Source organism: Podarcis raffonei, chromosome 15 (genome assembly GCF_027172205.1).
Source record: "Podarcis raffonei isolate rPodRaf1 chromosome 15, rPodRaf1.pri, whole genome shotgun sequence".
Lineage (NCBI taxonomy): Eukaryota > Metazoa > Chordata > Lepidosauria > Squamata > Lacertidae > Podarcis > Podarcis raffonei.
The window spans coordinates 41,601,720-41,629,639 of NC_070616.1; the positions used below are offsets into that span (position 1 = coordinate 41,601,720).

General features: G+C 45.0%; 1 protein-coding gene across 3 annotated transcripts in view; it reads right to left on the reverse strand.

Annotated features, from left to right (window-relative positions):
* Positions 1-27,920, reverse strand: part of DOCK5 (dedicator of cytokinesis 5) — a 145,343-nt gene that overhangs the window by 108,690 nt on the left and 8,733 nt on the right. The window lies entirely within an intron of this gene.

A 27,920-nucleotide genomic window follows, 5' to 3' on the forward strand; every position in this document is an offset into this window, starting at 1 on the left:
ACCGGGACCTTCTGCATGCAAAGGAGATGCTCTACCACTGAGCCCCTTGGAGACAAGGCAACACTCGCCAAGTTCAAGCCCCTCCTTGGGCACCAACTCGGTGAGCAAACTCGGTCAGGCCAGTTTTTTCCAGCATTCTTGGGGGAAGCCAAGCGCTTTGCACGCCTGGTGTGGGTGTCCCCCCCACTCCGCATGCATAAAGCAGGAATCAGATTGTACAGAAATAACTCTGACTGGCCTCTCCTCATCAGCCAGGCTTTGACGATGATATATCCCCATGGGAGAAGAATAAAAGCACATGCTTCTGAGGACATTTATGCACCAATCTACAAGAACCAGGTGCATTTATATTGAGGTATATTACTTCCTGGCGTTGAGCCAATATAAACAAATGGACTGTGGTTTACCACATAGGAAACAATACACTCAAGTTTCCTTTCAAATATGGCAACAAACAAGCGGCTTGGATTCTGTCCGCTGGACGGGGCCTGGGTCAAAATGCAGTTATTTTAAGTTTCTACATATGCTAGCCTTTAAACACACTCCCATTTACTCTATGACCCAACATTGGTCTTAAAGCGGTTTATACAGGGCATTAGCCACAACCTGTATCTATCTTGTTGTTTCTTATTAAATACTGCATTTTGCATTTTGATGCACTTTCCCCGAAACCAGCTTCAATCCAAATTAAGAAAAATAACGGCCTAACTGTGTTTTTAGCTAGTAATACACACCCTGTTTCCTTCCATTCATTTTTATGCCTCATAGAATCATAGAGTCATGCATGTGTCTAAAATAACTCCAGTGTTAACAGAATTGTGTAGAATTGCTATCATTTATTATTTTCCCTTCCTTGGTTCTGGATATGCTCAGGGCAGATTCACACGGGAACACAAACAGTGGGGATCGATAAAAGTCATTTAAAAAAAATATCCAAAAATATATAATAAAAGATAGCTGCACAAGTACAGATGGTTCCCAACCCATTTCAAGGAGACCCTTTTATCAAGAAAAATGTCTGTAAAAACAATAGAGAATGACAGTCTAAACAGATACTGGCCTGGTTCACATGTCACATGGTAAGAAGCCAGCTGGCTGCAGAGGTGGGGAAGCTCAGCTCCGGGGCTGACTCCAGCCCTCGCCACTTGACCCATGGGACTTTGCGCAGGTTTTGGCCCCACCCCAGGCCAAATCCTGCCCTGGGTGTGCCTCAAACCCTCCTTGCATGGTGTTGCCTGGCTGGTAAGGCCTCTTGCTTACCTGAATGGAGGCGTGTGTGTGTGTGTGTGAACACAGAGAAACCTCTTGTTTTTCGCATCGCTGGAATGTAGGCTACGGTATAAAAAGGCACGAGGCATATTCGTTGTTCTGTCTATTTTTGTCCCTGGCCACAACCATGCCTTGCCTCTGCATTGGCATATGCCCCCCCAACAAGCCCCCATCAGTACACTAGCTGGGGCTGAAGGGAGTTCTAGTTCAAAACCTCTGGAGGGCACCAGCTGGTGAAGCCTGAGAAAAGCAGTGGCTACTCATCTGCACCAGGAACAGCTCATAAAAAAGTCCCCTGAACTGAACAATGTCCTAATGGCCAGTTTTACAGGAATAAAATTATTGGGTTTTTTAATCTGCATATAACACCACATCCATTATTTCATTGCCCACCCTGCTCTCGTTTCAGCAGTGCATGCATAACTCCTTTCTGGTTAATGAAAAGCTGTGAATCTCAGAGGTTGTCATGTCCACTTTGAATTGCCCCCCAAAAGCTACATGTTGAAACACAAAAGAAGTTAGATATCTCTTCAAATGTAGCACTTCCTAGTAGGAAACCCTGACAGGGAAGACATGTGGTTTTAATCAAGGCCGAGTTTCTGCAAATCCAGCAGAAAGGAAAGGAAAGGAAAGGAAAAGATGTTAACCTGAAAAGAGACTTAGTGGGGACTGGTGCTCCCTGGAACGGGCTGGGCAGCAGGTAAGGAGGGTGACAATAGGCAGAGCCAGAGTCCACTATGGGCTGAGTCAACAAATTCTGGCTTTGCCACAATCCTCCTCCCTGCTAAGTTCTGCAAGGGTTAAGAAAAGACTTGTAAAATGGGGCTGGTTGGAAGCAAGAAGGCGGGCAGGTGGGGAGTGGCTCAGGGCAGACTGAGATTGATTGATTGATTGATTGATTGAGTTTACTTAAACGCTGCTTTTCCACAATGATCTGTGCCTGAAGCAGCTTACAGAAAACATTCAAAACATCAAAATATGGGGCTTTGGAGATTCAAATATAAAGTACAGAACATGTCAGTAAATTGAAAAATGACAAAAAGATCACAACAACAACAATCTAGGCTTAAAGCCTAGAGTTAAAAAACAATAACCTTTCTGGTGCTGGTCTTCCTGCTCTCCAAGGATCTGTAAATGGTCAGGCCCCATTTGCCCTAACAGACCAGCCTCCACTGAAAAAACAGACCCCCCCCCGCCATCTGTACGATCCATTTAAAAGCACTATGATACCATTTTACACAGCCATGGGTTCTCACAAAGAATCCCGGGAAGTGTAGTTTGATAAAGGTGCTGAGAACCATTAGAAAACCCCTATTCCCCCGAGAAAGCTACAATTCCCAGAGCTATTTAACAATCAATCCCTCGTCCCAGAGTACTCTGGGAACTGTAGTTCTGAGAAAGGGACAAAGGGGTCTCCCAACAACTCTCAGCATCCTTAGCAAACTACAATTCCCAGCATTCTTTGGCTGAAGCCATGGCTGTTTAAAGTGGCAGGATGCTGCTTTAAATGTATGGTGTGGATGTGGCTTTGTAACACTGAACTGGCTGTATGGAAGAAACCAGGCAGGTGGAGGCTGGATGAGGGCAGACTGAAATTGGTGGGGCACTGCCGCCCCATTTGCCCTAATGGATGAGCCTCCCCTGAGACGGGATTCAAAAGAGATACCCTCTGCAGAGATCAGATATGATCCAAGATATTGGCTATTTCAGAGGAGAGAAAGCTTAAGGGAAAGGCTCAGGTACTACAGCAACTTCTTTTGCTCAGCATGTGTTCAGACACACCCTTTTCCAACTCTGGGATATGGAACCTTTGACACGCCAGATATCGGGGGTCAATGGTCGTGGACGCTGGAAGATGCATTCCAGCAATATCTGGAGGGCCACATTCGTCGTTGCCCCCCCCCCCGCCCCCGTTCTAGAGATGTTCACACATTGCACTCAACAAGAGCACACAAACAGTTGCACTGTGCAACTATGGAATTGTAATGTTCAGCGAGTGCACAGTCTGTGTACCCAACACCTGAGCTGTACAAATCAAAAAGTCCACAGTCACACAAATGCTTGGGCATCTGTAGAGGCAACTGTGCCTGTTTCCAGTGTAATGTGTGAACAATCCATGTACAGTGGTTCCCCGCAAGACGAATGCCTCGCAAGATGGAAAACTCGCTAGACGAAAGGGTTTTCTGTTTTTGAGCTGCTTCGCAAGATGAATTTCCCTATGGGCTTGCTTCGCAAGACGAAAACGTCTTGCAAGTTTGTTTCCCTTTTCTTAACACCATTAATACAGTTGCGACTTGACTTCGAGGAGCAACTCATAGAACGCAGTGTACATAGTAGCCTTTTTTGAGGTTTTTAAAGACTTTGGTGATTTTTGAAGCTTTTCCAAAACTTCTTTTGCAGCCATTTGGTAAGTAAAGCTTTTAAAACTTTTTGGGGGGGTTTTGGATTTTGGGTTGGGGTGTTTGGAATTCAAGGACTTGGTGTTGGGGAGGGGTTTGCAAGAATCTGGAAGCTTGTGTGGTTTTTTCTGCATTTTTATGATTTTCTGTGACCATTGGGCCACTCTGCTGTTTTTATAAAAAAATTCTGGATTTGAATTTTTGTGTGCTGGGTGGCTGGGGGAACAGTTGGGGAGGGGTTTGCAACAGTTGGGGAGGGGGTGGGGGAGCTTTTCAGGCGATGCTTCGAGGTGACTGATTGCACCACCATCACCCTGCGGGAATTCTGGAAGGACCACTTCAACATCGTCACCTGCTTGAAGATGATCACCACGGCCTGGAACGGGATCAGCCAGAGAAATTTGAATTGCGCTTGGCGCAGCCTGTGGCCGGACTGTGTGGCACCAAGTGACTCTGATGCACCAGAGTCAACAGTGGTGCAGGACATTGTTGCCTTGGGGAGGACCATGGGCCTGGAGGTCACAGAGGAGGACATCAGCGAGCTGGTGGAGGAGCACGACCACGAGCTGACCACCCAGGAGCTGGTCGAACTGCAGGCAGAGGCTGCGCAGGAGCAGGCCTCGCTGGAAGAGGAGGAAGCAACTGAGGAACGGATGTCCTCCAAAGAACTAAGGGACATTTGCCTGAAGTGGAAGGATATGCAGGCTTTTGCACAGCGGCACCACCCTGACAAGCACGTGGCACATGACCTTGTGAACACTTTTGATACGAGGGTCATGTCGCCTTTCAGTGAGGTGCTGAAAAGGCGGATGAAGCAGCAGACCATGGACAGGTTCTTCAGCAAGAAGCAAAGAGTGGAAGAGGAACCTTCTTCGAGTTGTCCCCCAGAGTCTTAGAAAATGTACTGTACACTTTGTTGATTTTTAAATGTTTTTCTGTCATGTTTAGAAACTTAATTTATTGTTCCTTCAATTTTTGAAATGCTCTTTACAGTATGTGTGACTTTAAAGAGCACTTAATAAACTCTTGTACCAAATTTGGCTTTGTTTGGACTTTTTTTGACCATAGGAACGCATTAATTGATTTTCAATGCATTCCTATGGGAAACCGTGATTCGCAAGACGAAAAATTCACTAGATGAAAAAATTCGCGGAACGAATTAATTTCGTCTTGCGAGGCACCACTGTACATCCCTCACCCCAATCCATTATTTTGCACCCAGCAAACCTCAGGTTCCCAGTAAAACACAAACAAATTAGCAGAACTAGCAGGCCAGTAGCTTGCCTACCCCTAAAAATCAGTTCACTTGTAAAACAGAGGAAGATTCCACATTCCAAAAGTCACTATCTGTGAGCAAACAAAACATAGTTTTGATGCAAGTCATTACTGGGGCAGAACACAAAGCAGTGAAGTTTCATCCATTTGATTGTTCCATGAGAACAGAGAGTCACTGTATATAAAATCCTTAAGGCAGCTAGTAGCATGCAAGTTTATGAAAAACAAATTGCCAGGATTTTTCCCCCTGGGAGCTTTTACTACTGGTGTCTGGTACACACCAGTCTCTTGGCAAGTTCAGAGCTCTCTTCAGGTATTAACACTGCATGATGTTTTATGTGCATTACATCAGCTCTCTTGATTTTGTGTGTGAGAGAGAACAGAATTAAAAATGAAGTTTGGGTATTTAAGATCACATTTTTCTTGCACCAAATAATAATAATCATAATAATCATAATAATCATAATTTGTTCTACCTATGGAATTCAGACAGTTTTCAATAAAAAAGTCAAAACACAACAACTAAATTCAATAGTCACCAACAAAAACTGAAAATAAAAAAAAACACCTGCAGCAGCATATACAACAAAACTATTCATTAAAAACCAGGGAAAGTTTTTAAAGCATCCTTAAAATCCTGACCTGATGGCACCAGATGCATCTTTCTCTCTGAAGGAAATTCCATAAGATAGGAGCCACCACTGAGAAGGCCCTATCTCTAGCACCTGTCAGCCAAAACTGATCTTAGAAATGGTCACACAAGTAAGATCTCTGAAGCTGACTTCAAAACATGGGCCAGTGAATATGGGTGCTGACTGCCCTTCATATGGGCTTAGGCATCTTGCCCAGACTAGAAACATATGATTCAACTAAAAAGGTGTTACTGAACCTAAGGACACTCGGCCAGTGACAGAAGTGAGATATGAACCAGGAAGACCCCCCCCCCCCGTTTAAAAACCTCACACCTGCCACTCATTCAGTGAGCCACAGGGTTAGGCAAGAAGCTAGCCCAGGAGTAAGCAATGTGACAACTCATAGCCAGTATGACCTATGGTCAGGGAAGACAGAAGTTGTGGTGCAAGAATATCAAGCGGGCACCACCTTGGCTATCCCTGTGCAACCCTCTCAGCCTTAAGCCACATCCACACCATATATTTAAAGCACATTTATATCACTTTAAAAGCCATGGTTTCCATCTAAGAATCCTCACAGGGCTACAATTCCCAGCACCCTTAAAATACAGTTCTCAGGATTCTCTGGGGAAAGGCCTGTGCTTTAAATGTATGGTAAGGATGTGAAGCGGGTGGCGCTGTGGTCTAAACCACTGAGCCTTGGGCTTGCCGATCGGAAGGTAGGCAGTTCGAATCCCCGCGACGGGGTGAGCTCCCGTTGCTCGGTCCCTGCTCCTGCCAACCTAGCAGTTCGAAAGCATGTCAAAGTGCAGGTAGATAAATAGGTACTGCTCTGGCGGGAAGGTAAACGGCATTTCCATGCGCTGCTCTGGTTCGCCAGAAGCAGCTTAGTCATGCTGGCCACATGACCTGGAAAAACTGTCTGCGGACAAAAGTTGGCTCCCTCGGCCAGTAAAGCGAGATGAGAGCTGCAACCCTAGAGTCGTTTGCGACTGGACTTAACTGTCAGGGGTCCTTTACTTTTTTAAGGATGTGACCTAGGCTTTCAACTGCAATATGGGGATAATTTTGAATGCTGAAAGGATAACAGACTGCCTAAACCTAGCACCGCTGTGTGTTAGAAATGTCCACCTGGGAATTTCTGGTTCATATCTGAGCCACTGTGTTACGCCAGCTCTCCGTTCCACATTTCCCTTAAAGAAAATGCTGTGCACAACTTATTTGGGAGCCTAGATGATTTAATGGGGGGGGGGCTGAGAAACTGGACACTCCCCAAACCTACCAACCCACAATCTTCTTTTTATTCACTTGTTTAGCTTGCAATTTGGGAGCTGGGAGCTGCTTTAAGTACATATACAGATTGTAGAATATATAGGCTTTGTGGAATTCCCTGATAGGGAAGGTCAAAGGGACAAACACTGCAGCTGGCCAGCAGTAAAAATTTATGACCTACAGCAACCACTGGGATTGCACAAGGTAAAGGGAGCCAAGGGGCACAGGTAGATTCCTCAGTGGGGTTGAATCAAGGAGGGTCAGTTACCTCTGGCTACATCCAGAGTTTTTAATTTGCAAAGAGGAGAGGCACAGGCATAGGGAATCTTTAGCCCTCCAGATGTTGTAGGACTACAACTCCCATCACCCTAGCAAGCATGGCCAATGGCCAGAAGAAGGTGGCAATTGGTCCCAGTATCTGGAGGGCCAAAGGTTGCCCACACCTGGTGTAAGGTGTTGTAAGTCAACTCAAAATAAGACTGCTCAGTGCTCTGGTTTAAGGCTTTGGCTCAGAGGTAGGGCATCTGCCTCACATGCGTAAGATCCTAAATTCAATCCCTGGCTTCTCCAGGTACAGCTGGGAGAGACCTGTTGGAAATTCTGGAGATACACTGCCAGTCAAAGCCAAAAATACTGAGCTCAATAATCTGACTAAGGTCTCATTCACACCATACATTTAAAGCACTGTGATGGATACCATGGTCGGTGGTATCGAGAGCTGCTGAGAGGTTGCACTCCTAGAAAGTCTTGCAAGATTGTGCTTGGTACGCATGAACACACACACACAAACATCTTTTGGAGCCAGTGAGGCTGTAGGGTATTGGTCTCTCTATTTATGGTGACAACCTTCCCAATGCCTTCCTTAGAGTAGTCCCTAGAGTTGTCCACCTTGCTCCATCTTTATGTTTTAGGTAAACAGAATAAAATAATTCATGAGAAACAAAATAATTTCATAAAGAAACCACAACAGAACAAGTGGGACCTGCACAAGTGTGGGGTGTTGCAGGATTATTGTCAGCCAACCAGCCACACCCTCTTTCAGGAAACTGAATTCCACCCCACCAGCTGGCAGTCAGCATTCCATGGCCACTGAGCATGCTCAGTCCTCATAAGGCAGCTTAGGCTTCCCTCCTCCTTAGTTTTTCCATGCAGAAACTGGAGAGTAAAACATCAGAACACCATTCATGGTGCAGAGGCTTCTGGAAATAAAAGCATTCTGGCCAGGCATCAGAAGTACAGCAGGCACAATGTGATGCCTCTGATGGAAGGGAGACCCAGAGCTGGGTTCACCGCACTGAAGGCGCCATTCTTTGTTGACATGAGTTGTGCTTCTGGTCCATGGAGGACCACCAAGAGTGCTGCCCCAGATAATTATGGTGGTCAGCCTGGGACATACCAAATAAGGTGGTCCTTAAAGTATATTTGCGAATGGAGGCATGGTATCTTATTTAGAAAAGGGTTACTCCCATTTAGAAGGGGTGGGGAATAAAAGCATGTCAGATTTGAAAATGCCTCTATTGTACTTCTGGCACTTTTTGAAGGTTCCGTGTGATTGTGTCTTTAAAAATGGACACTTGCACATTCTCCAGGTTCCACAGAAAAACAGCCCTGTGACACTTTGAAGCTTATCAGATTTCATTTTTTTGTGGGCATGGGGCTCACATTGGTGGAGTGTTACCCTGATGGGGCAGTGTGAAGTGTGTCTGCACAAGGAACTCCTTTCCATCCCCATTCTCACCTGGTTTTCTATCCACCAGCCCTCAACAGTCAGACAGCATTCCGTGCCCACTGAGCATGCCCAGTTCTCATTCAGCTCTTCTAGATTCCTTTGTCCCCCATAAGTTCCTCCATCATACCCCAGCGTTCTGCCAAACTTTGGTTTCCCTCCAAGGTGGCATTTCCATCTTGTGCATGGATGGGGCCATTTGGCTACTTAGAGAACTGGGATCGCTGTTGGTTGATTATGATACATAGATAAAAAGAGGAAAACCTATAGACCAGGGGTCAGCAACCTTTTTCAGCTGTGGGCCGGTCCACCATCCCTCAGACCATGTGGTGGGCCAGACTATATTTTGAAAAAAATATATGAATGAATTCCTATGCCCCACGAATAACCCAGAGATGCATTTTAAATAAAAGGACACATTCTACTCATGTAAAAACATGCTGATTCCCGGGGACTGTCTGCAGGCCGGATTGAGAAGGTGATTGGGCTGCATTCGGCCCCCAGACCTTAGGTTTCCTACACCTGCTATAGACTGTGGGGGCTAAAAGGACACAAAATGCAAGCAGCGCTGAATGGCTATGATATTTCTGTGCAAAGTTTGGATGCATATGAGATGAGAACAGTGACTATTCACCAACAGCCATAACTAGGGATATCACAATCTTCCTAGCTTTATTTCTGATTTATTGGGAAGCCAAGCAATCTGTCCAAATGTACACAAAGCAGTTAAATGTCAGCCTCATCCACTGCTTAATTTCAGCTCCCTTCATGTGCTGGGAACATTATTCAAAATTGCATGGCTTTGTATGTGTGTGTTGTCTTATTTTGTGTCTGACAAATAACCCCTTAGAAGGCTCCCTAGGTCTGGGGCACAGTATCCAAAAACTTTCCTCTGAAGATCAAAAGGCCTTTGTTACCAGCAAAGGACCATCTCCTTGGGCAATTCCTTTGGGGTTGTTTTTCTCTGCACTTCCCCCCTCCCCCAAAGAAAGTCACTCTTGTTTTGGCTGGAGCTTGGCAATGGCCTGCATAGCAACCCTTTTTCCCAAAGTGGTGTTCAAATGCCAGCTTTAACTACATGGCTGAAAAGTGCATAATTCCCCCTGCCATACAGCAGTTCGTGACTCCTTTGCTTGAAAGATGTAATGAGGTTTGAGCTGCTGAGTGAGAAGGCCATCAATGCAGCCCATTGTTCTGAGAAGAAAGCCCTGGACAGTTCTCTCTCTCTTTCTCTCTCAGGGGTTCAAGCCAAAATGCCAGTGGAGAGGCAGGGAGGCTTGCTCAGAAAGGAACTCTTATCACCCTTTGCTTGAAAACTCGGATGGGGTGGCGGCTGTGTGTGAACCAAGTGCAAATAGGCTGCACGGTTTGGATGCATTTTACATTGGCACACCAGCCCATTTTTGTTCTTTTTTCTTTGCTTTAGCCCATGTAGAACAAAACCAACAGCTTTATGTCTCGTTATGTTGTTCTACTTCCAGATGTTTGACCATGTGGCTCACTGTTTTCTTTTTTCTTTTTCTTTTTTTTGCTCGTGGCCCAAAGCACCTAAAATGGGGGGAGGGGTAAACTGGGTGTTTTTATTTTGATTACGTATTTTGTGTTTTATATTATGATTTTATCCTGTGAACTGCCCTGAGACCTGTCATGTTCTTCCATTAGCCTGGATAGGTCAGTTGGTTAGAGCACCGTGCTGCTAACGCCAAGGTTGCAGGTTCGATCCCGGTATGCGACAGCTGCATATTCCTGCATTGCTGGGGGTTGAACTAGATCAGGCATCCCCAAACTCGGCCCTCCAGATGTTTTGGGACTACAACTCCCATCATCCCTAGCTAACAGGACCAGTGGTCAGGGATGATGGGAATTGTAGTCCCAAAACAGCTGAAGGGCTGAGTTTGGGGATGCCTGAACTAGATGGTCCTCAGGGTCCCTTCCAATGCTACAATTCTATGAATCTATTATTCCTCCATCGTAAGAACATAAGAAACGTCTCCTGGATCAGGACAATGGTCCATCTAGTCCATCATCTTGTTCTCACGGTGGCCAAACAAATGCCCATGGGAAACCAGCAAACAGGACCTGAGTGAAAAAACACTCTCCCCTTCTGTTTTTTTTAGCAGCTGGTATTCAGATCGTGAAGCTGAGGCTCCAATACTTTGGCCACCTCATGAGAAGAGAAGACTCCCTGGAAAAGACCCTGATGTTGGGAAAGATGGAGGGCACAAGGAGAAGGGGACGACAGAGGACGAGATGGTGGGACAGTGTTCTCGAAGCTACAAACATGAGGGAGGCAGTGGAAGACAGGAGTGCCTGGCGTGCTCTGGTCCAGGGGGTCATGAAGAGTTGGACACGACTAAACGACTAAACAACAACAACAACAATTCAGAAGCATTCCAGTCTCCAACTATAGAGGCAGAGCAGAGCCATCTTGGCTCCTCCTCCGTGTATTTCTCTAGTCCTCTTTTCAAGCTACCTAGGTTGGTGGCCCTCACTGCCTCCTGTGGGAGCAAAATCCATCATTTAACTATGTGCTGTGTGAAGAAGTAATGCCTGCTTTGGGGGATACCACAGCTGGCACTCCCCATGAAGAGGAAACTTTCAAGCATGATCTAGGCTTTCAGTATCTATTTGAAGTGCCAAGTTAGTGGACGGTTGTGGGATCTATCCAGCCATCCACAAACGTGCTCAGTGGCAGCCAGAATCTCTTTTTTAAGTGGTGAACACACTTGTAGGCCCATGCATTCCCGCACGCCACATGCAAACTATGCTTGCAGCCTGCTCCAAGGACCAATCAAAGGGAACTTCTGAAATCCTGCTTGTTCTACCTCTTTTTTTCAATGCACATTTTAAGCAGCACCGTTCCTCAAACAAAAAAGACCCTTATTTGCTATACCCTTCCCTCCTCCTCATAGCTATGCCAGTGGCAGGAGGGTGGGAGGGGAGAAGCCAAAAAGAGAACTCATTGTCCAGGAGAAAAACAGGCTCCAAGGAGAAGCAGACAATAGCTATTGTAACTTGTGGGTCAACGTGATAGAGTGGTCAAGTGTTGGACTTGAACGGGGGAAATCTCTCCTTTTTTTGAGATGAAGTTCACATTTAGCCATGACTTCTAATGTGTGGCCTTGTCAAGTCATTGACCTCACAGAAGTATACGGCTGGGTAGGAAATTTGATTCAGTTTGGATTGAAAACCAGCTTAATTTGCAGTTTCCCAAACAATGGGAGAACTGAAATGCAGCCAACCTTTCCATTCCACGCTTCTTCAAATTTTGCAGTGCGGTTCCCTAACCAGATGACACAGGAGTCACCTCCAGGGGCCAAGGTCCCTTCGGCCCCCCAATAAAATATTTGAGCCAGCCCCCCCCCAAGTTAAGGGTAATTCCCATTCAAATAGGGTGCATGTGCCATGTCGTGTGATCAATTATATCATATTTTATTCAAGTTGGCACCTCTGCCAGATGATATGCGCAAAAATGCATTCTATACTTGGGGAAGGTGTGCATATAAATACAAACAAAAATGCATTATATTAGGCAAAAATGCGTACAAATTAGGAGAAATTCACAACAAAATGCTGATGAACGTTGATGAAGGTGATATTAAAAATGCAATCTGATGTGGAGAAGTGAATTAAAAAACTATAAAATAAGAAACTGAGAGAAATGGAAATTGAGAGATTCACCCATCCCAGCTGAAGTGGGATATAACATATATATTTAAACTAACAAATTTATGCTTAACGTCTACTGAATTTGTAGTTCACATATATTAATTACAACTTTCCACTTTTGTATAATTTAATATATGCTGAATTCAAATTTAATATATACTGATTTTGATGCATTTCTACTTTCTTAAGGGTTTTTCAACGAATAAATAAGATATTTAAAATAAATTTTAAAAATAAAACATCATTGATTATTTTAAGTAGGTTGTACCAAACAAGAGTCATGCTCAGAATAGACTCACTAAAATTAATAAACCTGGCTAAGCTAGGATCATTAGTTTCAATAGGTCTACTATGGGAAGAACTTAGTTGGCTGGAATCAATAATTTTTACGCAAAACATCAAAATCAGCACATATCAAATTCAAATTAAGTAGAAATTAAATATGAGATCATTATTAAATATTGGTTAAATACACATTAAATCATAGAATTATAGGGTTGGCAGGAACCCTGAGGGCCATCTAGTCGATTGCCCTACAATTCAGGAATCTCAGCTAAAGTATCCATGGCAGATGGCCATCCATCCTCTGCTTAAAAACCTCCAAGGAAGGAGAGTCCAGAACCTCACGAGGAAAACCGCTCCATTGTCAAACAGCTCCTACTGTCAGAAATTTCTTCCTGATGTTAAGTTAGAATCTCCTTTCTCATAACTCGAATTCTTTGGTTTCGGGTCCCACCCTCCGGAGCAGGAGAGGACAAGCTTCCTCCATCTTCCATTCCTACCAACTTGAGGACTGTGCTAGCTCACATGCAGTAGCTGCATATTGAAGATATATCTCCCTCCCTTCCCCACCGTCCCATAAGAAGATTGGTGCTTCAACTCAGAATGCTGATCTCCCATCAGCTACAAGTTGAGGAAATACCCAGTTGTAGCCTCAGTCGACATGGTGCCCTCCAGAAGTTTAGAACAGGCACAGGCAAACTCAGCCCTCCAGATGTTTTGGGACTACAGTTCCCATCATCCCTGACTACTGGTCCTGTTAGCTAGGGATCGTGGGAGTTGTAGTCCCAAAACATCTGGAGGGCAGAGTTTGCCTATGCCTGGTTTAGAATGACAACTCCTGTAGTCTCAAGCATCTGGAGGGAACTAAGTTGATGGAGTGTGCCCTATTGGATATGCTATTGCACCTAGACATACACACTTCACAAGGTTCGTGGCTGGTTTCACTCAGTTTAAGGCGGCATTTTTAACTATTATATCAACATTACTAACCTATATTGGGTTTTATGTCCATTAACCCATCATCCTCCCAAACCCTGGGAGATTATTCACTCAGCATATTTCCAAAATTTATCAGACACTTATAATTTCTCCACAACAGAAAAATAGGCCTGAAACTTCTGTGAATCTATCCTCCCACAACAGTGCCTTCCAGGTTCTTCTTTTCAGCCTACAACTCCCATCACCGCTCACCACTGACCATGCTGGCTGGGGCCAATGGGAGTTGCAGTCCCACGCACACAAAACCCCAGAGCATGCTGGGAAGCTTCAGTCTCCCTAGTGTAGCCTGTCTTCTTCTGAAATACACCAGCTGAGGGAAGGCTGCTTTATTATCCTAAATTCATTTTATGAAACTTTCTTATGGCCTTAGTGCATTTTTAAATATATTTCGAATATTTTAAAAAAATAAAAAAGGAGGAGGAAACCAGTTACCATCTATAACACCTGCATTTTACACCTTAAGAAGGGGCACAACTAACGCTGCCTAACAAAGTTGTTACTGGAAAACTATGCAGTGCACTCTCAAAATGCAAAGTCAACTGTGAAGGGGAAAATATCCTGCAGCAAAAAAAGGAGAAATACCTAGTTTCACAAGCCTTGATTAAGGGACAGTTCTGCTTTTGTACCAGTTAGCACAAAGAGGAGGGGGAATCAAAAAGGCTGTCTCAGCTCAGTACTTTTTTATATATATTAAAAAAGTGCTACAGGTTAATATCCGACTGCCAGCAATGCTACATTTTGAAGGTTTGCCCAGAAATGGGATATGAGGTCCTCATGCTGTTCCATAATCATGTATTGCACTTATGTAGGACTGCCAACCAGTCAGAACTTTACAGAGCCAGGAGGGAGTTGAGCCCTTGCTCCACATGCCATAAAAGGAGAATGTAAAGCTTGAGAAAAATGTGCACAGTTTTAAAAACAAAAAGTGGGCAATCATCATCTGTGCATGCCTGGGGTGCACAAATTTTGGCTTACCTTGCGCCTTCAAAATGCAGCGCAAGGCCAGGAACTGCTCTCACCTCTAGCCAAGATCAGGCTGGGAATTGTTCCTACAAACATAGGAAACTGCTCTATACAGAGTCAGAAGCCACTGGTTCACCTAGCTCAGCATTTTCTGCACTGTCTGCCAATGGCTCTGAGGCATTTCAGGCAGGATTCTTCCCCAGTCCTATCCAGAGATGTCGGGGATTGAACCTGGAACCTTTTGCATGCAGAGAAGTGTTGGGTTCTGCGTTGCTCAGAGGGCCTCAGAAGGACAACACAACCGTCTAAGATCATAAGGAAGTTTGGAGCTGGTCACACTTGCTGGGAGGAAGAATGGTACACTTGCCACAACTAATGGAATTGTAAACCTTTATGCATGGTCTTGATAAGGAATGTGAAATCCATGGTCGGCATGGTCAATGGTCAGGCATGGTGCGAACTCCAAATGCTCTTGGACACAAAACCCTCAGTACCTGGGGTGGGCATCTACAATTCCTACCTGTGCGCTTCCTAATTTAAATTAATGCACACAAAACCCCAGAGCATGCTGGGAAGTTTCAGCCCGCTTCAGAGAGGACACACAGAGCAAGGCCCCTGAGCCTGGACTATCTCCACGTCTGAGGGAGCCAACAGCAAACTGCCCTCTAGAGACCACCTTCTATGACACTGCCCCCCAGAGCTGCTTCTTTATCCATAAAGAAGTGTCAAGGATCAGTCCTCCAGTGGATCTGCCATTTTTAATTCTCCACATTGCCCCAACTTCAATAAGGGGCATTGTGGGATATTAAAATGGTGGCTCCGAGTTCTTTCCTGGTGGCAGGCCACTGTTTAAATTTCCCACAATGTCCCTAGGTGATACTTCATGAGCCAACTGCTCACCACTTATTGTAACAGAGCTGTGGTTATAGGGCAGGCATTTGATGTGGGCCCTGTTGAGATGCTGGGGCCCGGGCAACTGCTTCAGGATGCTGTGTGCTGGTGCTCTGCTGGGAGCAGCCCAGATTTCAGGTATCTGGAGGAAGGCAGAGAAGCCTTCACCAGAACTTCCTTGAACACTTCAAATTAGTTAGCGCTGGGCCAAAACAGGGAAGGGGCCCATTTTGTGAATCCTCTTAAAGGGCCATCACAATCTTGAAGTGTTGCTTCAAATAAAATAACCTGCAGCCCAGCATCCTTCTCCGTGACTTAGCAAGCACTTGACCAAGGAAGGAGAGGAGATTGTACTGTGCAATGTTTGGAGTTAAAAATTATTTTTTGAACATAATATTATTGGCACCAAACTTCAACACAGCACTATTTTACACCACCAGCAGCCCATCCCTTTCGGCCTGTGTGCCTCGAGTCAAGTCCAGAGCATTAGGAAGAACCACTTGATCACTCGTTTTAGTACAGATGGGGCACACAACTCAACATGCAGCAGCAGCAGCAGCTGGCGCATGGCTCCTTTCATAGAGGAAGAGAAATTGGTCGCCACTTGATTAACACTGAGGAAGGAACCAGAGGCAAGAAACTGAACCAGTTTTTCACATACATAGCAGGCAATTTTGAATGTAGGAAGATGCTTCATATTGGGTCAGACCATTGGTCCATCTACTCAGTACTGTCTCAGTACTGATTGGTGGCAGCTGTCCAGGATTTCACACAGGAGTCTCTCCCAGCCTGACCTGCAGATACAGGACTGAGCCTTGGACTTTCTGCAGGCAAAGCAGATGCTGTACCACCAAACTACGGCTCCCCCCACCCCACATTGATCCAACAACTGAAGATCTTCATTTTTGCAAGCACTGCAGGAAAAAAATTAGAATGAATTTAGCCTTTTCTGTTTGCAATTACACAAGCAAAAACAAAACAAAACAAAATCACACCTTTTTGGGGAAAAACCACTTCCATTTGGGAGATGTAACGGATTTTCCCAAATGCGGTTGTACCTTGGAAGTCAAACAGAAGCCGTTCTGGAAGTCCGTTTGACTTCTGAAACATTCATCTTCCAAAGTGAGGTTTCTGATTAGCAGCAGAAAGCTCCTGCAGCCAATCAGAAACTGCAGAAGCCCTGTCGGACATTCAGCTTCCAAAAGAACATTTGAAAACCAGAACACTCACTTCTGGTTTTTGATCATTTGGGAGCCAGAACATTCGACTCCGCAGGCATTCGGGAACCGAGGTACAACTGTCCGTATACAGCACATACCTAAGTGGTGAGTTACAACACGGATCTTTTCAGATAAAAGGCCCGTTGAGTTGAACTTACTCTCATGCCTTAATTATATGGAAGGTTTCTCACACATATTTGCTTATTTTGATCTTTATTCTTCTCCTGGTCATCCACACAATTATGAGGGGCAAGGAGAGTGTGGAAAGAGGGAACATTTCTTTCCCCCTCCCTAAGAATGCGTAACTGGCCTCTGCTGAATGGATTAACACAGGGAGAGTCAATGTCGTGCCCTCCAAATATTCTTGGACTACACAAACTATCATCCCTGAACACTGGCCACACTGGCTGGGGCTGATGGGAGCTTGGAATCCAGCAATTTCTGGAGGGCCAGGTTGGCTATCCCTGAATTAATGAAAGAGCTTAGCACTTTGCATGCACAAGGTTTCAATCCCTCCCATCCTCAGGAAAAAGCTGGGAAACTGCTGCCTGAAACCCTGGATGTCAGCTGCCAGAGTGTACAATACTGGGCTAAATGGACCAGCAGTCTGACTCAGCATGAGACAGCTTCCTCTGTTCCTAAATACAGCAGAGATGCCCAACTTGGTGCCCTCCAGGAGCTTTTGGGACTAGAGCTCCCATCAGCCCCAGGCAGCATGGTCAATGTTCAAGACTGAAGAGAGTTTGAGTCCAACAACTTATGGAGGGTGCCACATTGACTACCCTGATTTCACAGAAATGCAGGACAAGGAGGCACCACAAAGGGGACTTCAGAAAGGGCGTTAGTGGAAGAGCCAATATCCAGCAGCCCAGGAGCTTATAAAGCAGTCTTTCCGGGATGAGACACAAGGAAGAAACAAAATCAGATCATACAGGAATTGAAACAGGGAGGGGATACTGAAGCACATTGCCAGGAGTTCCCAGGGTACTTTCAGTTCTCTGTGGGCTGCTCTGAGTGGTGATCTATCAGAACCTCAGCTTGGGACATCTTCTTGGCAGTAAAGTGCTCTCAAGGTCTAGACTGGACCTACCCACTCCAGTTGGCTATTGGGTCCTCCTGGGCAGGAAAGGCTCTAAAATACTTCTTGTTTGGGCAACAAGGTCTTCCTGGCTCTGGTGTGTTTCTGTCCCTCCTTCAGCTCTGACACCATTTCTGGCTCCTAGTTCTCTGACTGCTGTTTACAGGCTCATCCCTAACATGCAGAAATGAGGTAGATAACAGCAAGTCAATGAAGACACTAAAGTACAGATTCTGAATATTCCAAACTCCTAATTTCTATAGCCAACACGTACAGCAGCCAATTCATTAAGGATGAGATCCAAGCACACGCTCAACATTGTCTCTCTCCGGATGGAGCTGGATTCTGCCTCCAGAGGGCTCCTGTGTCATTTGCTTCTAAAAAGACAGGCAGAGGCTATTTGCTTAGGGACCCCACCCCACCTAAGGCACTGACTTGCTTCACTTAAGATTTAAAAAACAAAAGAGGCTTTCATCTACGTTATCACTCTTTTGAAGCAAGTAAACACAAGTCAGCCTTGTATTCTCCTGTGAGATGGCACTACGTGGAGGCAAGTGCATGGAAACCCATGCAGGTGATTTAGGTGGACTAGTGGAAGAGGAGCAGAGTCTCTGGTCTGTGCACAGCATAGAAATGCAGTGAGCTACTGCAGGATGGGAATGTATGGAGTGCTAGGGGAGGGGTAGTACCTCTGGTGGGGGACACGTTGTGCTCCTTCCGGGGCAGTTTAGCCACCTTTGGTCCCCACCCTCCATTCAGCTCTCACCTGTGGCTCCTAGAAGCTGTCAGCATGCAACAGTGGCTACACCCTGGGAATGGCTTAGACTGGCTGGCTAAACCAGGAGAGTAGCTGATGGCTCTCAAACCCTTCCCCTGAATGTGAAGACAGGCTCCAGCAGATTGAGTGGACTAGACCAATAGTATGTCCAACGGTCAAGAAAGCAGTTTCTGCATGTAGTATAGAAGGAAGTGTGGGGCAGATGGAGCTCATCCACCTGAGAAGATAGTCCATCTAGGAGAAGGAAAACTGACTCTAAACCTATGCTGCCTTGTGGTATATCTTTGGGAAAAGAAAAGGCTAAACCCTTCACAAATCCAGAGTGGAGTCCCTAAGGCAGTTGGGTAGCACCTTTTACACCTCCTTCCAGCAACTCCTTCAGCTAAGCGGGTGGCAAACGCATTGATTTCCTTTCCTTTGGACCACATTAGCGAGGCGGAGAGAGGGGTCTTGTCATCTGGGCAGCCCAGGACTTTCATACACACTGCCCAGGCTTGTGCACCAGAGAAGTCACTTTGGTGCTGCTAATGCAGTGGTTTGACTTCACCCCTGGAGCCTCAATCCATTGTCTCTCAAGACAGATGGATGCCAACAGCTGCAGGAGGGAAGATGCTCTCTGTCCCTCTTCTGACAGCCTCGAGGAAAGAAATCAAATGCAGGCTGGGAACTTTGTGGATTTTCTTTTTAAGAATAGGAACACTGCCGGTAAAAATACAATGTCACAGCTAGCACCCCACACCCCAAAAAACCACCACACGATCGGGTGCCATGAACCATTCATCTAACCTGCCTCACATTTCCCACCCAAAATTCTCCCGCGTGGAATTTCCAGTAATTGCCACCACTGCTTCATGCGTGGGGAACCTTTAGCTGTTGTGAATCTGAACATGGCAGGCTGCTTAAAGGTGGTGAGGTGCAACCCACAAAAGTGACTGATTATTTAAGGAAGGTGCTGGCTATCATTAGGTCAAAGTTTCTGAACTTAACAATAAACTTCCTTATTCAAATTACACAGCTCTGATCCCAAGAATTCATAGGCAATAAAATCTACGTAGACACTGGAGCTCAGCAAGAGAATTATCTATAGAACAGCAGCGGTTAGTGCCCTTTGCGACTGGAAGGCAGAAAGCAGGAATGCCGACAGAAGGTGAAGCCAGGCAGAGCCACCCCCTGACAATAAGGAAGCAGGCAAGGAAGAAAACAGGCACGTGGGGGAAGGCTAAGGCGCAGAGTTCCAGTCACCCTAATAAGAGCTGCCTCCAGTGCTACAGAGGTGGTGGCGGCTGATGATGATGTTAAAACTTGTATACCGCCCTTCATCCGAAGAGCTCAGAGCAGTTCACAGCATAAGAATTCAAGATTTAAACACAAAATACATAATAAAAACACAAACATGTTAAGCTGCCAAACGCCTGGCTGAAGAGGAACGTTTTCGCCTGAAGGCACCAGGTGAACCTCCTTGGGAAGAGCGTTCCACAAATGAGGAGCCACCGCAGAAAAGGTCCATAATTGTGTTGCCACCTTCCAGACTTCTCATGGAGGAGGCACCCAAAGAAGCACCTCAGATGATGACTGCAGGGTCCAGGTAGGCTTATATGGGGAAAGGCTGGTGGATGCTGTCACCCAGAACATCTGGAGGGCATCAGGTTGGCAAAGGCTGCCTTAGACAATATTCTACTTCTCCTGCTAATGCACATTCCCTCCACTCTCCTGTCTTGCATCAATGAGGCAACTACGGCACTCTCTATACTGAACACAACACAGGAACCAAGTACAAAAAAGGGGACCTGTCACAAAACATTGTAGTGTGGCACACTGCTCTTCAGTATACCTGCCCACTTGGTTCCCTGGCCCCCACCTCAGTTTCCATCCCCTCCTGCCTACAGTTAGGGCATTTCTGCACTTACCATAGAATCACAGAAATGTGGATTTGGAGGGGATCCCAAGGGTCATCTAGTCCAAACCTTTCAGTGCAGGAATCCCAGCTAAAGCATCCCTGACAGGTGGCCTCCCAACCACTGTTTAGAAACCTCCAGCGAAGTAGACTCCAACGCCTTCTGAGAGTCCATTTATCCACCCTTTATGGTGGCATGGTCAAATGCCACTTGTATTAGACAGAGTGAGTGTGGGGTTTTCCTTTCGACACTAATGGCAGGTTGTTCTCCAGTTTGACTAATGTTCCATAGATGTAGGCAGACTCTACGCGCATTCATGTCTTGTAGTCAGTAATGTGCAGAGGGGTAGCCCTTTTGCAGCTTTAAAGAAAAATGCAATGCCTATCAGCCGGAATTCTAATCTTGTGGGAGTATGGGAGATTAGAAGAAGTTCTGCATGTTTGCCTGAGCTATGGCAAACCTGGTTCTGTGGTGAAATTCTATCTGCATCTAATGACTGCTGTTATGGGCAGGACTTGGGTCAGTGCCATTGTGTCTCTCCATCTGCCATCTCTCTCCTCTGAACTGAGCTCACAAACTGACAGCTGGCACCAGTCAGGGGAAGTGGCACAAAACAGATGTCTCTCACACCACACCCACCAACCCCCAACCCCTCCACACAGAAACCGGAAGCATGTTACTACACATGTCACCCAAATGAAAAGATTGAGGATTCATTCCAAAGATATCACAAAGTGTGGAGGGTTTTTTTGCAATAAAATTAAAAAGTGGAGGTTTCTTTTTTAAAGTATTCCAGAACACTAGCTGAATAACTATGGTGTCATGCAGCAGAAAGCCCCCCCCAAAAAAATAATAATAATCCAGAAAAGAACAGTCACTTTACTACTATTAATGGTGGCATACTATAGCCAAGCCCACTTGCTGGCTCATCACCTTGTCGTGGTGAGTGGCCCTGCATGTTCCGATGACCCTTGTGAGCGAAGCCGTCGGGAATCTCGTGCTCCCAGCAGGGTCACCCAAGGCGGTAAGGTCAAAGGGAAGTGGCTAGACAAAGAATGATCCAAGAAGTCCTCAACAGCAGAACAGGCGGATGATAACAAGCAGTGTGTTACAACGGCTGTGAAGGCGGGTGAAGGCTGCAGCAGATAGGAATCTACCGGTTTGTCGTGACTGCTTCATGCCATCGGAACAGAGCCCTACTGCGAAGACTGTGCGTTGGTCAGCGTGCACTGATCTACACACATAAAACAAATTCACGCACAGGCATCTTCCAAAAACCCAACCCAAATTATGGACTCGTTGTTAAAACCCTGTTTATGGAAGACGATCTTACTTGGCTACGAGTGATCGCCAAAGAAGAAGAAGACTATAGCCATGGTCTGCCTTCACTGGGGTGTTGGGGGCATTTATTGACTGCCCTTGAGAGTTCTTTTTCCTGCTGTCGCCAATGGAAGCTAAGGCAGTTAAAAAGTTAAATATGGAGTCTAAATGGCCAAGATATTGGGAAATTCTGGAAAAGGAAGGGGACAGACTGAGATTGCAGAGTTTTGAGAAACTAAAAGGGAAAGTGAGAGATTGGTTGCACTATCATCAAATAAATGAAGTGTTTAAAATGGACAGCAAAATTGGCTTCCAGGTGGAAAAATCAAAATTGGAGACTGAACTGTTAGAATCCAGCACTAGAAATTTGTCAAAAATGTATAATTTGCTGCTGAAATGGAATACACAGGAGGAAACGGTTAAATCAAGTATGATTAAATGGGCTCAGGACATTGGTCATAACATTATGTTTGCTGATTGGGAGAAGTTGTGGACCACCGGGATGAAATTTACGGCATGTAATGCCTTAAGAGAGAATATTATGAAGATGATCTATAGGTGGTACATAACCCCAGTCAAGCTTGCAAAGATTTACCATTTGCCTGATAATAAATGTTGGAAATGTAAGGAAAAGGAAGGCACATTCTTTCACCTCTGGTGGACGTGCCCGAAGATTAAGGCATTCTGGGAAATGATCTATAATGAACTGAAAAAGGTATTTAAATATACCTTCCCTAAGAAACCAGAGGCCTTTCTCTTGGGTATTGTCGGCCAAGGGGTGTTAAAGACGGATATAACTTTCTTTATGTATGCTACAACAGCAGCAAGAATACTCATTGCAAAGTACTGGAAGACACAAGATCTACCCACTCTGGAAGAATGGCAGATGAAGGTGATTGACTACATGGGCCTGGCAGAAATGACGAGCAGAATCCGAAACCAGGGAAGAGAAGCAGCGGAAGAAGAATGGAAAAAATTTAAGGACTATTTAAAGAAATACTACAAAACTAATGAAAGTTAGAATGATGTTGGACTAGAAAATAATTTGGTTACTATTAGTAATGGATAAGATAAGGAGAATAAGGAAGATTAAACTAAATTAAAATAAGGGAAGATTTGCTGAATAATTGATTAGAAATTGGAATACAGAAAAGGGAGGCATGAGGAAGTCGGAGAAGAAAGGTATAAGAAAGTAAGATCTGAAATTGTACTTGTTTTTGTTTTTGTTTGTTTGTTTGTTGTGTTTATTGTATTGTATTGTTATGTTTTTGTGGTTATAAAAAAAAATTCTTTAATAAAAATTATATATAAAAAAAAGAGAGTTCTTTTTCCTAAAGATTGCTTGTAGTTCAACAAATCATCGGGTCACCCACCCCCAGAGTGGTTCTGTTTCTCTCTTGTGTGGATGTGATGCTGCTTGGACTCCATAAGCAACTGTACTCACTGCTTGAAGTCCAGAATTAGAAGGAATGAATGACACTTCCACTGGAGAGGCATCTGACCACTCTGGACCTGCTAGAGCACGAGGCCCTGTGCAGCATTAGTACCACCTGTTCCAAATATATTGGTAGTTATATTACCCTAAGGGAGGGAGCAAAGGATACACTGGGGGTAAGAATGTCAGAAAGTTCTACTGAAATGGGAAAGTGTACTGTAAATTCAAGGGATGTGGGTGGCGCTGTGGGTAAAACCTCAGCGCCTAGGACTTGCTGATTGCATGGTCGGCGGTTCGAATCCCCACGGCAGGGTGAGCTCCCGTCTTTCGGTCCCAGCTCCTGCCCACCTAGCAGTTTGAAAGCACCCCTAAGTGCAAGTAGATAAATAGGTACCGCTTTATAGCGGGAAGGTAAACAGCGTTTCCGTGTGCTGCGCTGGTGCCAGCTCGCCAGAGCAGTTTCGTCACACTGGCCACGTGACCCGGAAGTGTCTCCGGACAGCGCTGGCCCCCGGCCTCTTAAGTGAGATGGGCGCACAACCCTAGAGTCGGACACGACTGGCCCGTACGGGCAGGGGTACCTTTACCTTTTTACTGTAAATTCAATTAGCTCATATGCCCATCTGCAAACAGGAACAGTAATCAGGCAGGTAAATAACTGTTATTGGCTGTCATTCTCCACCCCTATGGGCTCCCCCAGTCTGCAATACACTGTTGGTCTTTTTTTCAGGATACTACTGATGAAGCTTCTCTCACACACCTGCCCTTGAAGGGAATGATATAGAATCACATCATAGTGTGATTAATTACATTATCAGATTTGGCCACAGCAAACAGAAAGCTGAATAACACTATTTTTGAAGAACCTGAATTGCGGTGGAATGGAAATGGTGCTGCATGCGACTGAAACAGGATGGAACAGAAAACAATGCCGGAGTACACCTCTAACTGCTGAAACTCCGCTGCCAATCTTGCTATGGCTAGTAGGCCCAGTTCCAAGTCCCAGTATCACCATTGCTGTCCAATGTCCATTCCTCGTCCTGATTTATAGTGCAGATGGAATACATGATGTGTGGAAACAGTATTCACGGGGCTATCTTGAGATTCCAAAGAAATTGCCTTTCCATTGTTCCAGGAGGGATGCCTTCTCCCACCTGTGCTCTTAGGTGACCATTCCCTCCTTGTTACAGGTGAAGTGGGCAACAATCAAAGAGGAGGTTCATGGAACACTCTCTCAAGGAGGCTTGCCTGGCACTAACATTCCCAACTGGTAAATACATTTTTATTCCGGCACTCTTACGGAGGATTATATGCAAACTGAAGATCTCATTCTTAGTTGCTTTTTTGAGATTACTGGGAAATTATAAGTCTGCATCCCAGAAGAAGCAGAGAAGGCAGTTAAGGCCGGCAGCCTGTAAGAAAACCAAGGCTGAAACGGCATGCTTGGGTTAGTAAAATTATAGGAAGAGTGTGTATGTTATTTTAAAGCAATGCAGACGAGTTTATTTTAGGGCATCCATCATTATGTAATCAGGAGACTGAATAAACCATCAACCCAAAAATAAAATGGCATAGGTGCCTCACAATATATCAGAAGGAAATGTGTCTTTGGCCCAATGGCAATATCTGCCCCCCCCCCCAAGCATTCAAGCATGGATTCAAGCATGGATTTTAGTTCTGATCATGATAGACAAGGAAGAGTTATACTTCCTTTTTCTGAAAGCTTTGCTTCAGAAAAATATCCCCTCAGCCAACCCTGTGCCCCTGTGCAGTATCTACATGCTAACATGTAGTTTAGTCCAAATGGACAGCATGAAAAACAGATCTTTGTTTGCAGCATGTATGCAGTCATGTCACACTGTCACATTAGAGAACTATATTATTTCCCCCTAAACAGCAAATTACCCAGATGTACTTGGTAGCAGCAGGCTGTTCTATCTTGAATACTGGGTAGATGTGCAATTATTGCTTGAACAAAACTGAGGCTACAATCCTATATGCTCATTAAACTGGGAGTAAACCCCACTCAGTGAGTGGAGCTGTGGGTTAAACCACAGAGCCTAGGACTTGCCGATCAGAAGGTCGGCGGTTCAAATCCCCACGACGGGGTGAGCTCCCGCTGCTCGGTCCCTGCTCCTGCCAACCTAGCAATTCGTCAAAGTGCAAGTAGATAAATAGGTACCACTCCAGCGGGAAGGTAAACGGCGTTTCCGTGCGCTGCTCTGGGTCAAGGGTCCCTTTACCTTTACCTTTTAAGCCCCACTCAAATCATTGGGGCTTACTTTTGAACAGACATGTACCACATTGCACTGTAAGACATTTATGCTTCTAAATTTAATAACTATAACCAGTATCATGATATAGGCTAAATCACTGGGTTTTGAACAGTGGGTTAGGATCTGCTATCAGGCTGTGGCCTAAAGTGGGCTACAACAGTCGCACTACCAGCACAAAAATACATGGGGGGTGAGGAAGATAAGAAACAGGTTCCCAAATTCATGTTTGGGTTAAAGTGGGTGCTAAGTCAAAACATTTTATGTTCAAAGTGAAAAGGAAAGAAAAAACATTACACATTTTCAAATTTGTTTCATCTACATGAAACCACTGAGACCTCCGGGTATAGGGCGGTATATAAATTCTGTTGTTGTTGTTGTTGACAATCTAAATAAAGCCTAGAGAATAAATTAATGTACTAAAAACAGAGAACAGTCCCTCTGGTGTTCTGTGCCAAACAAATCATTTAGAATTAATTGTGTGATGAGTATATTTGATCACAAAAACTCTGTGAAGTTTTATGAGAGCTGATTGCATGAGACAGTACAATCCAATTTAACTGCATATTGCCCAATACAGTACTTGGGCTACACACTGCCAAATCCCTGGAGGCCACCAGCCCACAAATGCACAGAGACCTTTGCAAACTCAAACCAACAGCAATGAAACAAGAGTTTAGGGCACGAGGCTCACTGGTCATAATTCTAATGGGGACAATATCAATTGCAGCATTGCATTTAAACAAAATTAACACCTTCACATACACTTAACCTGTTCTGCAGTAACGTTATAAAAATGTCCAGGCAAGAGGTTTTCCCACTTCCATTGCTAAAATGAATGTCCTTGGCTCTGCTTGCATCCTTCTTCACCTACATTACTCTGCAGCTAGCCATATTCCTTGTCCTTGAGAAACAAAGAAAATACTTAAAATACTTTATTGCCTGCTCCCACTGCTTAAAGAGCAATCTATTTTAAAAGTCATATATCAAGTTTACTCTCCAGTATTTTATCAGTGGTTTGATGTGTCAATTCTATTTCAAAGCCTGGAAAATCAGAAAGTGGCATGTAGTTCACCAGTCAAGTAAATCCTTACCCCCCACACACAAACATCACCGCCCCCCCAGTTACTAGCCCTCATGAGGGGAAGATCCAGGTTCATACCTAGAAAGCTTATACTTAGTTGAGCTTTAAGATGCTACTGGAACATCTTTCAATACAGTCATACCTCAGGATATATACGCTGCAGCTTAAATATTTTTGGGTTGCGCTCCGTGGCGCCCCAGAAGTAACAGAGCGTGTTACTTCCGGGTTTCGCAGCTCGCGCATGCGCAGACGCTCAAAATGACATCACGCGCATGCGCGGAAGTGGCGAGACGCGACCCACGCACGCGCAGACATGCAGTCGCATCTTACGTTCGCTTCAGGATGCAAACGGGGCTCCGGAACAGACTCCATTCGCATCCAGAGGTACCACTGTATTTTTTTAAAAAAATTTCATCATTGTTATTTATTACGACAGACCAAAACGGCTACATTACCGGAATCCTTTTCAGATGGTTATGTGCATTCCTGCACTGACTTCAAAATGTGCTTATTTGTTTATAAAAATATTTATATCCCTCCATATTGTAATAAATATATCACAGCAGTTTACAACAATATCAAAACATAAAACCAAACAATAAAATCATAAAGATAAAAACAAGTTAAGAGCAAAATAAATTAAGAGCAATCATCAACAGACAATTGTGGGGGATTGCCTGCACAGGCCTGGTGGAAGAGAAAAGTTTACAGCAAGTGTTTCAAAGTTGGTACAGAAAGTGCCTGCTGAATCTCTAGTGGCAGGGTGTTCCACAGGACTGGGCTGATGACACTGAAGGCTCTGTTTCTCATTGTTGTCAAACGGGACTCACCACCTCTGGGAATAACTAAAGATGCTCCTGCAGATGAACTTAGTGATCAAGCTAGAATATACCGGTAATCCCTGAGGCTTCCTGGACCCAAGTAGTTCAGGACTTTGTAAAGCAATACAAGAACCTTGAACCTGCCTGAGTAGCAGATGCTAAGCTACCCCTGCTGATGGGGGGGCGGGGGCTGGTTATTCTGCTGAGTGGGACTCCAGACCTCTGCCCCAAAGTCCGTCCTGCCAGCACCCACCGCTGGTCCTAAGACTCCTACAACAGTAGTTTCAGCAACTCGTACTTGCAACTCACATGCCCCCCCCCCAGTGAAGTTACATCCATACAACAAAGTCATCTCTTCCAAATGAGTCATCTTCAACTACAGAAAAAACAAAGTTCAGCATGTGCAGCCTTAACACACCCATTGGAAGGAGGTGGGGCAGTCGCATTTAGATAAGACAATGTTGCATGTCATATGTATGTTGTAAACAAGTTAGGAACTGATACCAAGTCAATAACACCCACATGCCAACCCTCTGGAATTGACAAGGGTTCAAAGAAAACGAAACTTCTTTGTTCATCAGCCTGGAAGCCTGGGTGCTGTTGGACAAACTGCTGGAAAAGCAAATTTAACTGCAGGGC